General features: G+C 35.6%; 1 protein-coding gene across 5 annotated transcripts in view; it reads right to left on the bottom strand.

The window, feature by feature from the left end:
• The window catches only part of LOC120895678 (leucine-rich repeat-containing protein 15-like), a 32,110-nt gene extending 15,961 nt beyond the window's left edge, over positions 1 to 16,149 (bottom strand). Inside the window, exons 1-2 of one of the 5 annotated variants that reach the window (XM_040299221.1) lie at positions 16,000 to 16,149; positions 13,860 to 14,202 (exon numbers count right to left, since the gene is read on the bottom strand). The gene's annotated coding sequence lies outside the window, so the exon portion shown is untranslated. The remainder of the gene's footprint in view (positions 1 to 13,859; positions 14,203 to 15,999) is intronic. The other 4 variants (XM_040299222.1, XM_040299223.1, XM_040299224.1 and 1 more) reach the window with 4 other exon arrangements.
• Between the last annotated feature and the right edge of the window lie 1,349 nt (positions 16,150 to 17,498).

Here is a 17,498-nt window from a genome sequence, read left to right as displayed (position 1 = left end):
CGCGTGATGTTAGTTTTTTTCCTAGATTTAACTTTTTCCAAAAATATTTAGATTTAAAGTATTCATGGAAGGATGTGGAAAGCATTGCACGGAAATACAAAGCCACCAATGTTATTATTTAATTATATGATGAATTGTCGGACCTTCACGGGTCTACACAAATAGCTTAACTAATATGTATACTTATAAACTATCAGAATGGAAACGCTGACATAGTCGATCTTTGAACACTGACGTAGAAATGTTAAAATCAAACAGGTCACTCACAACATTTAACTCACGACACATAACTACTGGCTCGCCAGAACTACTGGCTAGAGTCAATATAAATGTCCCTCCGAGAGTGTTCAGTAACTACAGACTAATAAGAACTGACCTTACAAGACGTACATACAGCAAGAACGACCCTATGACTGCGATTGCCCGTAAATTTAATCAGCGTTATATTTGATTTGACTGGCACCAACCTACGAGATTCTGTTGATCCGTCTTGATATTGTACACTGCGTTTAACCTGCTCTTTGTGATAGTTATTTAAGTTATAGTTTTAATTCAGTGATAAGGCCGCTTGTTTGGCCAATACAATAAACAATTCAACAATTAAACAATAAGCTGCAGAGGGTTGCATGTTTTTTCTCCTGACATTAAGCGTCTCCAAACCAAGCAACAGGCACCGTTGGTAGTAAGGAGCCGTAAAGCGTATCTAGTAAACTTTCGTTGAATACTTTCCAGGCGATTGATTGAGCGGGCTGCAAAGGGGCACCATACTACAAAACAATATTGTAAGATGGACCAAACGATGGCGCAGTATACGACTTTTAGGCACATATAATCGTGAAACTCTTTACACATTATGAGTGCTAATGCCTGGATACTCCTGGATATAACACTTTTAAGATGTTCATGAAACTTGAGCTTACAATCTAGCAGAGCACCAAGATCTCGTATGCAGGTAGTTCACGTCAGCGAGGTATTAGAGATGCAATAATATGGTGAATGTTGAAGTAACTGTGCTGACAACCCGCTTGCCCTTTTAATGGCACACGAAAACAAAAACAATCACGTAAATGATAGGCGATACGTTTGACTCCTCAGTTGTCAAGGTTCTCTTCAAATTTTCGAAGAATGAGATAAGGGCAAAGCTTCGCTGTGTAACGTGATGGCAGAACGGCTATCGCGGGAAGAGAAAATATAAATACACCATGCGCAGGATAAACGACCTCTTTAAAAATTTAGTTGACGCAAGACCGTATTTTTTTAACTATACAGTGTCTACAACATTATTCAACTATGGATCGACCAATTTGTACTGCATTATTTAAATTACGTTACTGTAAGGTTCAGATTGCACGTTGGTGCAAACGGTCGTTAATGTTTTTGTACACTACCATTTAGGAGCCAACGTAGCGATTTTTGCCAAAATGGGTGTGACATTAAAGAAGCAAAAATAGCAAAAACAACAAAAATTACGAACCGTTTGATAAAGCCTGCACGGTAGAGGAATCCATTATTAGTGGCATTAATTGTATTTTATTATTATTTAATGTTGTAATATTTTAATATTTTTAGTATTTATTATTTTCATTCAATCCCGAAAAACACCCCCCACCCACCTCAGCTCAAAAGCTGTTTTTTACGTGCCCTTTTTACAACGGTACCTCTTATTTCAAATACCTTTTATTTAATTTCTCACTGTGCAAATATCGAGAGAATACAACGGGATATGCCTTTTTGGTTTCTGTTTTTTGATTCAAGTACATAGCCCTACGCTTTCACGCGTGATGAAGAGGAAACGTTAAAATATTTTGTTTCGTTGCTTGTCTTCGTGCCAACCTTACCGTACACTCAACTGTGACGCTTTGCTCGGTTTGTGTCAAAAATCTGTCCACGAAGTGTGTAAACCATCAGGAGTCGACCATATACATTGCACAGGGTCGCTACTGGATAGCAGCCAAATTTGCCTCCACCAACAGTTGTGTTGCGTGCGCGGGAAATAAAATCATCATCTGTTGCTGTTTGCTTTTACCCGTGACTTTCAGCTTGTGTACGGGTTTATCAAGTACCATGAACCTCCTGTGGTTGAGTATGGTAACGCCAAAGCCCCTGCATGTGCGTAAGTGCGAACGAAAATGTGAACCAACCAACTGTTAATAGCATATATTCAACGAACCCTCCAACGTCAGGCTCATTGCAGGCGTAAAGCTCATTGCAGCCATGGGACTACCAGGATGTTGGAATGGGTTAATGAAAAAAGATCGTAAATTCGGTGGAGACATAAAATTGAAGGGAGTTGGTGAGAGATAGGCAAAAAGTTGTTTTGTTGTTCGTGATTTCACTATTGCAGCTGCCTTTGCTTGGTGCTATCAACTACAGCGTCATATCGCCAGAAGCGGATGAAGGCTGAATAAAGCTAAGCCGAGAAATACCCTGGAAAATTCCCTCAACACAGCAAATCCATGTATGTGACTGTTAGCCACACACTGCGCTGATTCTATTTTCATTCCGGCGGGCAAACATTATTGTAATGAAGTATTCGCTTGTTTCGTAATATCTCATGGGAATAACGGTAAACAATTCACACGCTCGGCAGCCAAGGATAGTAACAGCTTGTTGCTGTGTGTTGCGCGTTGCATTATTTTCATACAGTTTACTACAAACAAATTGGTACCAATTGCACTGTTTTACCAAAGAAATCTCAAACAGAAGAAGAGTTTTACCGGTTCATGTGGAGCATAAAATGGAACAGTAAGGAAACTGAATCTTAATGTTTAAGCAGCGCCAAGAGCAGATTCCGAAGATGGGAGCATACGGGTGTTCGAAAGCACGAGGTTTTATCTGGGAACTGATGCGAGGCAGAACCTGAAGCATGCAATATATCGTGAAACAACACATTATCTGTTAAAGTACTTAAAATTATGTTATTACTGTATTCAACACTGTTTCGGATTGCTTCGATTTTAACATCGCAACTCGTACGTCAAAGTAAGGAGTCAAAGTAAATTTCGTGATCGATAAAATATGCAGCACACATTGCTAAATGACTTGAAAAACCCTGTATGAATTATTAAAAATGTAATACAGGGTTTCCCAATCCACTTTCGAAAGTGTGCATCATTATACACCACCTCCGAGAACAGCTGCCACAAATTGTATTGGCATGATAATAAAATTTCAGTTCTTATACATGATTTTCAACACATCACAAAGAACTGTCAAACTCAATCTAGGTTGCAACATGTTGAAATTCATGTGGACCAAGTGATTTCATTGTGATTCAAATACAATCTTTGACAGCTGTTCGTGCAAGTAATACATCTCGCAAGCAATGCAGATGTTGTTGAAATTGAAAATTATTTTGTTAAAACCTGCAAAGGCTTTTATTTATTCAATTGTCAGGACATTAAAAATGGACTGATTCTTCAATTCAATAGACACAATCGACGAGTAAGATTAAACTCAGCTTTACCCAAGTTGTTCGCAATTTACCCGTTCAAAGATTTACAAGTTCAGACTGCTTGTTTTCTGTAATTTTTTGCAAAGCTTTACGTTATGTAGCATACCCATCTTTTGTGTACTGCATGGATACTATTTCTGATTATCTTTTCATATTACAAACTTGGTGTAAGCATCTATGAAATGAATATAGAATATAGATATAAAAATATAGAATGTAAAATGAAATAATCCCAGTTGCTGATCAGCTGGTATTTTAAGATTTTTCCCTGCTGTAGACTGAAACTGCTCAGATTCAAGTGCACATGAAGATGAAAAATAACTCAGAGAAATTATTCAGTTATGGAATTTTTGTATGATATGAAAAACTCTTTTAGAAAAATGATGAAGTAATAAAGGAAATATTATTGTTTCTGAACAAGTTTACTTTCTTTTTACAGGGTTTATTGGTCAGTTCCCATAATTTTTTGGTTCGTTCTCACGATTTTTTGATCGTATCCCATAGATTTTTGGTTCGTTCCCATAATCTATTGGTATTTCCCGATTGGATAACAATACAATTGGAACAAAAAATTCTGGGAAACGGCCAAAAATCGTGGGAACGCACCAAAAAAATATGGGAACGAACTAAAATTAATAGGAATCAATCAATAAATCGTGGGCAACCCTGTATTTCACCATTTCAAGTCTTCAATTAAATTTAAATGTTGTTATGGTGTCAAAAGAAAGCTAATAATCAGGATTTAAAACATGATGGCGAAGACATTTCGAAATCATGGTAATCTTAATGATGAAAAATGTCCAAAGTAATACCAGCTGACCTCCAAAGCACAATTATATTTTATCATTTGTCTGCAATATGATTGGCAAGCGTGCTGGCTTGGACGATGAAGTAGTTGGTTTTAAAGGTGTTTTGCTACGTTTTTTACCATTATTTTACCTTACGCTAGTTTAGCGCCATTAGCACGTACTTGATCTTTCCTAGTTCACCCTGCCCTAAGCTACGGATTATGTTGAAGTAGTTTCATTCCTTTGTAGCATCTTTTACAGTACGAATTCTTTAGTGAAAAAAGGAGTCATAAATTACTCGCCTAGAGCATCTTTACGTTGCTAGCATGCGTGAAAATTTACTCATGACAAGCAGAAAGCGTAGTCATGACAAGCAGGAAGTGATAAATTTCATCCGAGTTTCTGAAATTCGAGAAATATAACATGGCATTTTATTGCTTCATGAATACTATTGTACAGTACTGCTGTTTTTTTAAATTAAAAAAATACTCGTAAAAGAGAGCATATTCTACCAATAATGTCTTTAAAATGTTTCTAAATGTTGTCACGGTTAGGTTCCGATTAATTCTGAGTGTTGGTCATGATGCTCCTGGAGTCATTTGCACCATATTATGTGTTCGATATATTCGATTAATATAATATTCAAGATTGCCGCGATGCTAAACTAGGAACGCAAAAGCATAATTTATGAAGAAGCGATGGTGTATGAATTGTTCCTAGAACTAACCCTTCAATGAAGCTTACTTGTAAGTCTCTACGTTTTTTAAGCATCTCTAGTCCTAAAAGTTTGAGACGTGTGTAGTACGGTGGTATATCCACCTGATTATTCCAGTTCAACTTAATATCAGCATATTGAGAGATTATATGTTTGTTTATAGCCCTCAGAACCTACATGTGATCTGCGAGCCTCCAGTTGGACATATCTGATCTAAGGGCTCCTTCCTGTGGAGTAAATATTATATTATTATTATTTATTTTATTCTCAGCTTACTTTTAACAAGCGTACGTTAACAAAACAAGTAAAGAGATTTATTTATAAATCATTTCTAAAGATTGTTGGGTTATTGCAATGTTACGATGACAGTCTTAGGTTTTTCTGTGTTTATATTTACGATGTTTTAAAATCCGCAGGAAGAGCTTCAATAAAAACATCGAAATTTTGTTTTCTTAGCGCATCTGAAAGATTTATTGAAACGCAACACAAATATATAATGTCCATATTTATCTACACTACAATTTTATTTTTTTAAGAATTGTCATAAATTGCAATGCTTGAAGTATGACGTATAACTTTAACATTCAAGTTTTATCACTTTTATGTTTCGCGGGTTAAGTTGACCACAGGTTTTAAAGAAAACCATCCCATTGTTCAACATCAAAATACAAGCCCAAATTCAGGAACACGCCATCACACAAAAAAGGCGTAACAACGCATCTAGTGATCAGTCGGCTTGGTTGACAAAAAACTACCCTTTAACTATGAAGTTATAAAAAATAAAATCATTTGAGAGAAAAGGAGTACTAGTACCCCTAAAAAGTATCCTAAGGGATCGATGCTGGAAACCGTTGTGACATACAAAGGCAACCGTTGAGCAACAAGATAAATCTCTTTTATCCCCTTCAGTGCCCACTTCCCTTTTTTTTGCTTTTTGTTTTGTTTTGCTTTGTTCGTTGACACTTAGTGTGAATGATGATGTTTTGATTCATTGCCTCGTGACTGTACATTAGTGCTTCAGAACCTTTTTTTTTACTTAATTACCTTCATTTATTTTTCCAAATTTTCTTAACGCGTTTGATCCCTTCATCCTTACGTTGTTTGTGCTGTTGGCATAACAAATCACTCTCTTTGTGCCTTTAGTCTTATTCACAAAATTATCTCAATCACATGTACAAAAACTATCAAGACAAAAAAGTACGCTAGTCAGGCTAGGACTGACATTACAATTCTTATTAGGAATTTGGCAAACTTTATCGCGCAATTCAAAAAAGTTTTAAATGTGCTTTCAAAAATAAAATTCATTCAAACGACTTAATAACATGCCCGTCATTGGTTAAATCGCAGGTTAGTGTTTTGTGTGTGAATTTGTATGGAGTGTTGACATGGTTTCAGCCTCCAACTGTCAAACTCCATATAAAAAAGCTGACTAGAACCCATTATTAAAATATGTATACTACGTTTGCGTTGAACGTAGCAATGCGGAAGGAAACAATTCGGGCCACTTCTGAAACATTTCCTCCTTGCTCGAATTTCCGGCAAAAGCATTTTATTTCCTACTGCTCATTAGCCATTCAATACAATCGCATTTGCGTTTCTCTCAATTTGGCCACGTTTCTTTATTCAACGTTTGTTTCATTCCTACCATACCATACATGGCATTCATGATGGTAGTTATGTTGCCTCCACGGACTTCCCCCCTAGTTCATGTCCAATGATGCGAATTCGATTGCACAAGCTTGACATTTGGAACAGTTTATCAATGGTTGCAATGATGGATACATTTGCCATGATTAAATCTATAAATAGGCGGAATAATTAGCTCCACGTTGAAGAATACGTTTTACAAATTATTTAAATCGAATTCTTTTTTTACATAGCATTGTACATGAAGCGATAAATTCTGTTGCAAACAAGAAAATAAAATCTGTCGATGCAGATTGAACATACGACCGTAGTAATGTTATTCTAAAATAATAAAAATTATGATAGTAATTCTTGCAAAACAATTCTTAATGGAAGCAAAGGATTTTTTTATCATTTGTAATGTATTTACAATATTAATATCACAACAATAACACTAGACACGCCCATAGGTTGCCATAGTCATTGAGTACTTCATGGCAGGTTTTTCGCAAAATATGAAACGGTAGCTGGATTCGGTATAGCTTCCAGGATCTGGATTGGGTTCTGTCGATATGAAGCATTGTCAGGTGATATGAAGTGTGTCCAACGATGTACGATCTACGGTAGAGATGTAATCAGAAATGTATAAGAAATTATTTTTTTAGGGATTATCCTCCCATCAATTGTGCGATTGATTGAGCGTAGTTATGAATACAACCAGTGATAGAAAGCGGATATTTGAAAATTTTACGTATTTATTACTTATATTGTTGCAGTCAACGTATTATTACTTGACTTAAGTTAAAACAATGTCACAAAATAATTTTGGTGTCAGTATCCACGAGCTTTGGCATACAGCCACAATTGGTACAGCTATGGTGAATTGATAGGAACACTTTAACAATAATTGGCACCTTGAGATGCAATTTTTAATTGAATTTTTCTAGTATTTTGATTAAAACAGAGTGAAAATGTCCCTATTTTTATAGGGGTAAAATCGATATCTTGATGACATATTAAAGCCATTGATAGCTTATAAGTATGATGTTGAAGTAGCTGTCTGCACTTGCCATTATGCACTGAATGATGATGATAGAATATTGTTTAGCTTAAAGAAAAAAAAATAAAGTAAATGTAAATGAATGAGTCAACATGGGTTCGAGACACGCGCACGCTTAAGTGGTGATACATACGCTTAAGTGGGGGACAAAGTATCGTCCTTCTCAAACCTGTGTTGGGTTATGAGAAGGGACCTATCATCATCATCACCAAATGAACCAAAACAGTACGGTTTATTAAGCTCACGAGAAAAAAATGAATTAACTAATTCACAAGAAAAAAACGCTATGGTTCTTTTTTTATACATCAAAATGAAAAAATAAAAATTATGAAAATGAGTTCAAACATTCATGAGGATTTGAAAAAATCGCAAAAAAATGAGCAAAAGAACTTTCCAACGTTCGCAAATTTTGAGACAAGACAAGAAATAGTCGATTTTATATTGGAGATTGATTGATATAGAGGATAGATTGTCAATATTGGCTTCATTTTTAATGTGATCAGACCAACGGATTAATCTGTACTGTTACCGATTTTCGAGTAGTGTACCGATTTATAGACTGTACAGGTATTGCTTTTTTGCTAAACAATGACTCGGTTCACTCACATTCACTTAAATGAACCGAAATTCGATCCCATTCGAGTACTTAACAACACAATACAAACGCGTGTCACTAAACAAGTTATGCCAGGAGAAAAAACGTAGCTTGACTAGCACTGAATATTTTTCTTTGCGTTCTACCTTTACCTACTACGGATCGATAAATAAAATGTTTTGATAAAAAAAAACTCGTAGTTTTATACGTGACTTCATTTGAGTAATGCCCTCTTTAACTATGACGAAAATCATGAATTAAATGTGCAATGTAAAACATGTTTGAGCATCAAAATGCATCAAAATGCTACATAGAATAGCAATACAGACCGCAAACTACTTTTTATCGAAGTTATGGAAATTTATTTGCAAGTAGCTAATGAAATGATATCGGTTGACAGTGCCTATAGCCACAAAACAACATAAAGAAGTCTGCACCAGTAATGCACCAGTTATTAAGACGAAAATTTAGCGTCAACACACTTTACTACTCTACTATAAATTAAGTGACATAATGTGATTTTTCTTAACAACTAATTATTTTTTACACACGACGTTAATTGCAAAAGGGACATTTGTAAAAAACTATCGTGTTGCACATTGCTTACAGCTGAGCTGAAGTGAAATGAAATGAAATGAAATAACACAATGATTGATAATTATTATAGTACAAGATTAACCCTCCTATCCAGATTTTCTTTGAAATCCCTGAGACCGCAGTCGTCAACTCGTACGACTCAATAAAATTCCCGTCATGCGTTTAAGCCCATCATATATTGAGTGTAATTACAACAAAAAAGAGTTATTGGAAAAAGATTAAGTAAAATTGTTTGCAAATAAAATAATATGGAGGGCAAAGGAACTCAATCTCATTTGTGGCACTAATTTTAAATAGGTTCGATTGAAACAGCGTAAGAAAAAGATCAAAAGAATATATAATCAATCAAAACACGAAATTTGCATAGAAAGATTTATACACGATCCTTTTTACGGCGAGCGCCATAACCAAAACTTATACGTTTAACACCTGAGCTCCGACAGAACGTGTTCAATCCGAACGATCCAGTTACCAAACAAATTTTACCAAACTGCTATGTAGAATGATGCGGTAAGCTTCCAACACGTCGTTTATGTCGAATGAGAGGGGAAAATTGTTAGACAACCGGAAAGAAGCTTTTTTTTCTTTCGGGATTACATTTTTATTATTTTTGTTGTTTGGCATGAGATGTATGTGAATAACTTTTGCATAAGGTTACCCATTGATCTAATACTTAAATCGCTATGACACCTAAATAGCTGATTATAAATTTCTTTAATACGAATTATAATATTTCGAAAAAAAGCCTACACGCCCGCTGCTCTCTATTTAATAAAAGATTAAATTAACCGATAAAAGCTGTCTTTTGCAAAAATTTGTCGCTTAATATACACTAACAAATAATAAAAAAGCTTACTAAATCGATATTACGAGACTTAGAAAAAAGTCGAAACAAAAGATAGGTGCGCAAATGGTATATCATAAAGAAGCCGTACGAAACGTATGAAAAGTTATCTAAGATATCCAGTCCACTTGCATGAATCATCCGGCCAAACCCATAGTGAAAAAGAAAAACCTCAAAACTTGCCAGTATGGAATGAACAGCACAACATTAGATTATGTATGTGCGATGATGATTGGTCCATACTTTATCTGAACAGAAAAGCTCTAAAAAAGAGCAAAACAATAGCCAACAAGTTTATGATGGTACTGGTATGGCTGACGTGCGGTGAAACGAATTTCGTTTGATGCGAGAGTGTTTGAGATTGAGAGCGGCTTAGTTTCTGTGAAGAATGTCGAGTGAGAGGATAACGGTTGTGATTCACGGGAAAACTAACGATAATATAAAAATAAATGTGGTCCAACGAGCAAAACACAGAATAGGGTGTGAAGGTCCTTCGGTTCAGGAGGACTTGACTGGAACATTAAGTGTATCAAGAGCTGTTGATGGTGATAGCGTTACGTGATGAACGTAGGGTTTAGGTTTAGATATACGTGTTGTAACAGTAGATCAAACATCAAGAAAATCATGCCGACCAGCGGATCGGATGAGCTATTTGATATGGCAATGAAGTTAGCTTTCTTATTCACTGTTGACTGGATCACTGTTAAATCATAGCTTTACTCATTTTTAGAGCTTTATCAATGTACATGCAACTGAATCCGAATAAAATCCAACTTGAAGATCGTACAAATTTGTTTCCTATCATTTGTAGTATTTCTTATTTCAACGTCTTTGTTAGCTTCATTTTCATGATCCCAATTCCACAGTTAGGAAGAAATGGTTGGCCGTATCCGGAAATCAAAGATAGGTTCCTTTTTTAACATTTAAAAGTATTTTATCACTTTAAGTATATGCCTCAGATTGCATTGTCGCTTTGACATGAATCGCTAACTTTAGCATCATACAATCAGGAACATTGTATGTACTGATATAACTATGAATTTAACAATTGTTTCATGTTGGTATTTATATTGTAACACTCAAACACTTTATATGGGCTATAATGAAACAACTTATCCGTCTATTTTCTTTGCGATCGTACAGGTTTCCAAGACTTTTTAGTATCATACGTTCGGGTATGATCCATATTTGATGCGGGGGAACGGTCCACTGGAGATTTTAATCCAATGCGTCATCCTAGGAGCAAACGCGTCTATCGAATTGACCACTAGTTCCCGTTAATGAACTAAATAATATGTTATATTTAGTTATCATACATGAACATTTAAACCTGTTTGAACGTAGTTATTATTTTGTTCAAACAGTTGATACTAACAAGACTTATGATTTATAATATGCGGTCATATGACGAAGTTAAATCGATTTGAACGTCCGTTTAAGATTAGCGGAATTACGCCAATCAGTTTAACATTAATCACTCAAGAGATTCTTGCTACTTTTTCCTCCCTTGCGGAAAAACTCTTAAATCTTTCTAATAGCTTTTTCGGTTTTTCAACCACCAATAGGCATAAAGGAAAACAGGATGATGGAAAGGATGATAGCGGGTATAAACGCGAGTTTTCCCGAAAGTACCCATTGTAAATAAAGGTCATGTCCCGGTGTGTTGTCCCTAACTCAAGGACCAACGAATCTTGGCATTAACTATAGGACGGATCACGCGCCCGTCCATGATACCGTGACCATTTTGATGTAATTAATTTGCAGCGTGCACGATACCATCTACCCTAAATGACTAACAAGCCGGAAAAAAGTAATCTCGGATCCATTAAACTAGGGATCTAAACAAGAATTAGAGCAGTGCATGATGTGAAAAAAAACAACAAAAAGGTATGTTGTATGCGCTGGAGCTCTTGAATAAACAATGAAAACTTCAAAAAAATTTGTTGCAAAAATTAAAGAGGAGTTGTATTTAATGGGATACACCAGTGTACGTTTGGGCATTTCAGAAAACTGAATGCCCTTTAAAAAATATGTCTAAGGTAAATAAAAGCAATTAAAAGTTAATATGACCTATAACAAATAACAAAACAAAATATTGCTTTACATGTTGAGATTTCTTGAACAGGAACTTGAGAGATTGGTTTAATTGGAGTATATAGATAGGATAGTAGGATAGTCTATTATTGGGTATTTGAAGAGAACTGGGGATTCGTTAGGGGAGCCGTATTCCGTATTACTATGTTTGTTGTATTTGCTGCAAATGAGATCACAAAAACGAATATGACACTTAGCAATCAATGCCATGGCACATCAGACGGTTCATATGAGGTTTGAATCCAGAACGAGCATTTTATTAAGGCTTACGAGTTAATTACTGTACCACGAGATCGCACACGAATGAAAGGAGGCGGATTAATGAAAAAAGAATACTATACAAAATATAAAGATATAATGTCAATAGATTGCCTAATGCAAATGAATAGAAACACGTTACACAGTGCAAAACACCCTTTGAAAAAAGTCTTAAAAAAAAGAAAGAATTTATGCATAAAAAAACTGACAATCATTTAAATGTTGAAAGATATAATTAAAATGCAAAATTTAATTGTACCAAATTTCTGCATGTAAGTTACATGCCCATTTGCTTAACATGGCACTATTGTCCCAATTTTCGGCGAGAGGAAAAACTCATCCTATAATATAGGTTACTTTACATCTTTTTGTATTTTTTTATAAAATGTTTTTATGACACGTCAATATAAAATCGGAAATAACAAAATTTTCAGATAAATAATTTACTGATGAGCAGTTAACGTTTGAGATGAAATGGTGAAAATAGCTGTGTCATTTCCAAAAAGTTTACAGTCTCTCATCATCGATTGCGAGCTTTATCGATGAAAAATATATTTGAATTGACATCTTAGATATATTCGGTGAAAAATGCAACCTTGAGTATTGTATCGAAGAAAGTGCCAGCAATTATGTAAATATAAAACAAAAGTGTAAACAGTAAAAAAACGTACCGTTATAATAATATTCTTCTTCTTCTTCATCTATTTGGCGTAACGTCCTACGTGGACAAGCTGGCCTTTACAGACAGGCTTTCGAGACTTAATTTATTTCCAAGCAGGCAGATAGTCAATCCTTACTACGGGGGGACGGTTCATATAAGACTTAAACCCATGACGGGCAATGTTTTTAAGTAGTTTGAGTTGGCGACTGTAATTTGGCAACAGATGCACACTTAAGAGAACAGCCAACGTATTTCATATGTTTTAAGTGGATTAAATCCCAATATTCATGTTATGTGTGTCTAGAGTAGATAGAGCATTCATTTTTTTAAAATATTATGTATTTTTGTGTTAGGAAAATACATGATTATTAATGGATAAAAAACCCGATTTTTTATTAAACTAATTTCTGCTCTCAAATCACCCGAATCACAGTGAAATATCTCTAAAGTGAATCTTTAAGGGACCGTCAGCTTACAGAGATATTCAGCCGTACGGGTGAACTCGTTCGTTCCCTGGAACGTTCGCCACGACGGTCATTTTCGCTCATTGCATAGACCTCTAGATCAAAAACTTGAAAACCGTCTAGGTTTTGTTATGCCCAACCTAATGGCACAACCCTGTTTTCTCATGAGTGACGAACGTTTTTTGTCGAACGAATTCACCGGTACGGCTGATCCAGCCTCTTGTGCCATTACTGGTGTGTTTTTGGTTCAATAGTATTTTAGAAAATAAGTAACAAACTGCAACCTACTTTCACATGCCTATGATAAACAAACCACTAACAAAAGGATCGTACAATCAAAACATAAGGCTTTGGGCCGTTCAATTACATAGGATCGCAGCACTCACTTTTTCCAATTATTTAAAAGTGGACTAAAATGAGAGTTTTTTTAACCCCATTTTGAATTTTTGATACCTAATCATTAGAAATAATGATATTTGTTTGATTTCAATCTAAATTGGATGGTCAAAAGCGTGAAAAAAACTTTGTTTTGGAACGCAAACACAGCAGTAGAGATGTTGGTACGTTAATAGAAAGTCAGTTTAATAATAGCTTATCTAGTAACAAAACAGTAGTTGGTAGTTTGGCAAAACAAATATAATTTCCATATAATTAACGAATGAATCTTCTTCACATAACAGTCATTTTGCTTACTACTACTTACCGGATAATGTTTTGCGTGTGTTTAATTTTTATGAAAAGTCTAGCAAATACTCGCATGGTTCTAATGAGATGACATGGGCGAACGAATGATGCGCTCGCTAGTATGCGGTTGTCCAATGCAGAGGTGATGTTGCAACTGTATCCGATGGGAGCTGTAATTGCATAAACTATTCAAACAGAGGTGAGAACTGCATACCGTTGAATAACATATGTGTAGAACAAGAAACGAAAACACTTCACATTCTGCGCGGACTATAAATAGCACGAGTTAGGATCTTCACTTTCTATATCCATCAAAGTAATATCTGCACAAAAAAACATTTGTTTGTAACAAATTCACTGCTCTATGCAATATCAATTGATGAGAAACTTATATTTTAAGAGTAAGTGTAGATGTTTCACTCATTTTGGGGTTTAAATACTGGAATAACATTTTATGAAACTGATAAGTCAACATTCTTTTCACATGAAGATATCAGTGATACAAATTTAATAAGTTGATTTTTCGGCTATCTATCTTTCCACAGTCTTTGAACATTTCTATTCATTAAGGTTTTGATGTTTTTTTAAATATTAAATGACCCCAGACTTTCTATACTATTGAGATGCAACATAAATAATCAAAAAAAAAATCACCAGAATAATATGTGTCTTTCAGTTGTGTAACAATTAGTTAAGTAGCAAAACGGACTTTTTGAGTTAATCTCACATTAGAAATACTCAATTAGACCACACTGCCCGTTTAATTCAATAAATAATAATAATTAATCGCCTGACAGACCCTCAGTTGTCCCATTCCGCCCAAGAGAAATAAAATGAGGTAAGCCTGGAAATATTCGCCCAGAATGAATACCACAGAAATTACCACAAATCAATTGAGAGTAGCTAAAATGCATTGTGATTCATATTAGATGAGCAACGTATTTTTTCAATTAGGTAAGCTATTCAAACTATTCCGGTATACTATTGTCGGAACAGAAAAACAAAGCTAAATTTGCGGTTGGTAAAGGGAAATGGTTTTCAACAAAAGCCATATGTTGTTGCGCCAATATGCTTACAATAGCTTAAAATAAAACGCTTCCTTTTGAAAGAAAACTGTTCATAAAAAACAGCATCGCACACAAACAATTAAAATAATACATTTGAAAAGTTGCTGAATCGAGGTTGAATATTATACTCTCATTAGATTCTTGACTTACAACCTATCCACAATGACCATATCAGAAAGGCAATGGATTTTGAAGTGAGGAGTAAACCACGCTCATAAAATACTAGAACTGAGTTACTAGTTCTTAACTAGTCTGTTCTATGTAATCGTATGCTCTCTTCCATTGCTCTTCCATATGGGGAAAATGTCGAACCACTCACGTGTCTGCCGGAAGCTGCCTTAGCTAAAGACAAAACTTAGATGGCAATCTAGCCATGACCAAATTGTAGAGTATAACGATAGCTCGCCACAAAATGCCTCCGGCTAATAGATGTTAGCATAGCACGCGATCAAGACACCTAGTACTAGTCTGGCCAACCTATACCTACTAAGTCACTGTCCTCAACCAGTGCTAAAAAATGCATCGTTAAGGAAGTTTTGTGGTTTTGCACCAGACATAACGACACCGTTGGCACCCTGTTTGTGTAGCCTATCAAATCTGCTACCGTTTCTCGGTGCTCGTTTAACACTGACCTCTATGAAACCCTCATCGTAAGTTGTTTCTTGCACTTTGAGTCTGAAGCAGACCTAGTGATAACGGTGTGATATGCATAGGCAATATAATATGATATGAGTTCCGGGTTTTTTTTTCCTAGATGTCTACTGGATTCTATACATATAGCGTGTTGATCATGGGCTACAATATTCTTTTCCATTTTCCAACCTTGGGATGTTTTTTCGGGACTAATTAGTGATTGGTGGTTCCTTTAGTACTAATGAGTTCCTTTTGACCTTCGAAAGCCAACCACGCGGATGAGTGAAGAAGCAGCTCTTCATCAATGTAAATAGATGTTTGCTCATGAACATGGGCAGAGGGTATGGCCGTTGGCACACTTCATCACTTTCACTCAGGAATACGTTTGCTTCATTAGAACTGATTGACTTCACTCATTCAAACGCACACACTCTCTTATTACTCAGCATCATGGCGTACCTTTACTCTCAAAACACTTTCAATAACACAAATGCTCATACCATTCGCATGTACCCGTATCGCGACCACAACAAAAACGTGCCATCGAGTAGGTGTACCCGGGAAACCGAGGACGCGAATCCGTCCGACAATGATAACGTTTACGAGCTGACTGACGCATGGCTGGCCTTGGGATAGATGAGGTCTTGCAATATCTCGTTCAGTTGTTTTCATCCAATGTACGACTTCCCTGCTAACGCTCTTTGGTCCCTCGTGAGTCGGCGATAAAACGAACGAATCCGAACAATCACGAGGACAAAAGCGATTGCAATACGAAGATGCTGCTTCGGTCAAATCGACGATGAGCTTCGGAGCATTTTTTATGTTTCGTGGAAGACCTACTGTGAGTGGAAGTTTTTGCCTTTATGAATCGACTGGAAGTGAGAGCCCATGATGGTAACAATATTAATGGTAAAAGAACAAAACAATTTAACTTCATTTTTTAGTTAAGGCGCTTGTAGTCAAACTAATGTCTTTATTAGGATGTGATACTTGCTGCTGAGTGATACTAGTAACAACAGTCCACACGAAAAGTTAGAACTTACAAATTTGATAGTTGTGATATATGATCAACCTGTAGTGCTACTGATTTCGATGAATTCCTGACTAAACGATGAATTTCTAGCTAAACCTAGATTCATAATTCAACCCGTCCTTTTCAGGATGCTACATTTGCTAGAAAGTATGCAATCCGTACAAAAAAAAAAAAAAATACACGAGACCACAAATTATTTATAACATGTTCAAAAGTAATTTCAAAAGTAAATGCCAAACATTTCAATGGCACTAAACAATCCGAGAAGTTTTGTTTACTGTCACATCAAGTGGTAAAGCCGATTCTGAATATGCCCTGTTTTTTTAAATTCTGTTTTGTTATTTATGGAAAACAATAAACGGGAAAAAATTGTACAGTGTGAAGAAATGTCAACGAGACTCAACATCCTGCGTGAGCTATAGATGAAACCAATTTGATCAAGCTTGATCCGTGAAGAACTGAAGTATAAAGCTGCCAGTGACATCTGCTTCACACACAACATTGTTTTCTTTTTTGTTATTTTTTTTTTGTCGCTGCATCTCTTCATTTAGTCTTTTTAAAGCATGTTTTACACAGGCAACCTTTATTTAATTTTTTTTCTTTGCCTTGTTACTCGTATCACATTAACTTCACGCAAAACAGGGTCGCCTGTAAGACAGCAAATTGTGCATTGAATTTCACCTTAAGCATCACAAATAATGGAGCCATATGAATGAAAAAGGATTCATATTGAGGTAGTGCAAAAAAACATAAGCATACTTACCCATATCACCAAAACTGGTTGACTGGAAAAACAATCTAATTTCGCGTATCTCCAAATTATAACGAGACCCGCATAGGTATACTTTAGCTGAAAATGGAGTGGGTAAATTTGAATAATTAATATCAGACATACGTCAAAATGTTAGTCAGTAGACACATTAGA

Source organism: Anopheles arabiensis, chromosome 2 (assembly GCF_016920715.1).
Source record: "Anopheles arabiensis isolate DONGOLA chromosome 2, AaraD3, whole genome shotgun sequence".
NCBI lineage: Eukaryota > Metazoa > Arthropoda > Insecta > Diptera > Culicidae > Anopheles > Anopheles arabiensis.
The sequence above is the reverse complement of the archived record's forward strand: the minus strand, read 5'-3'. Positions and strand labels throughout refer to the sequence as shown.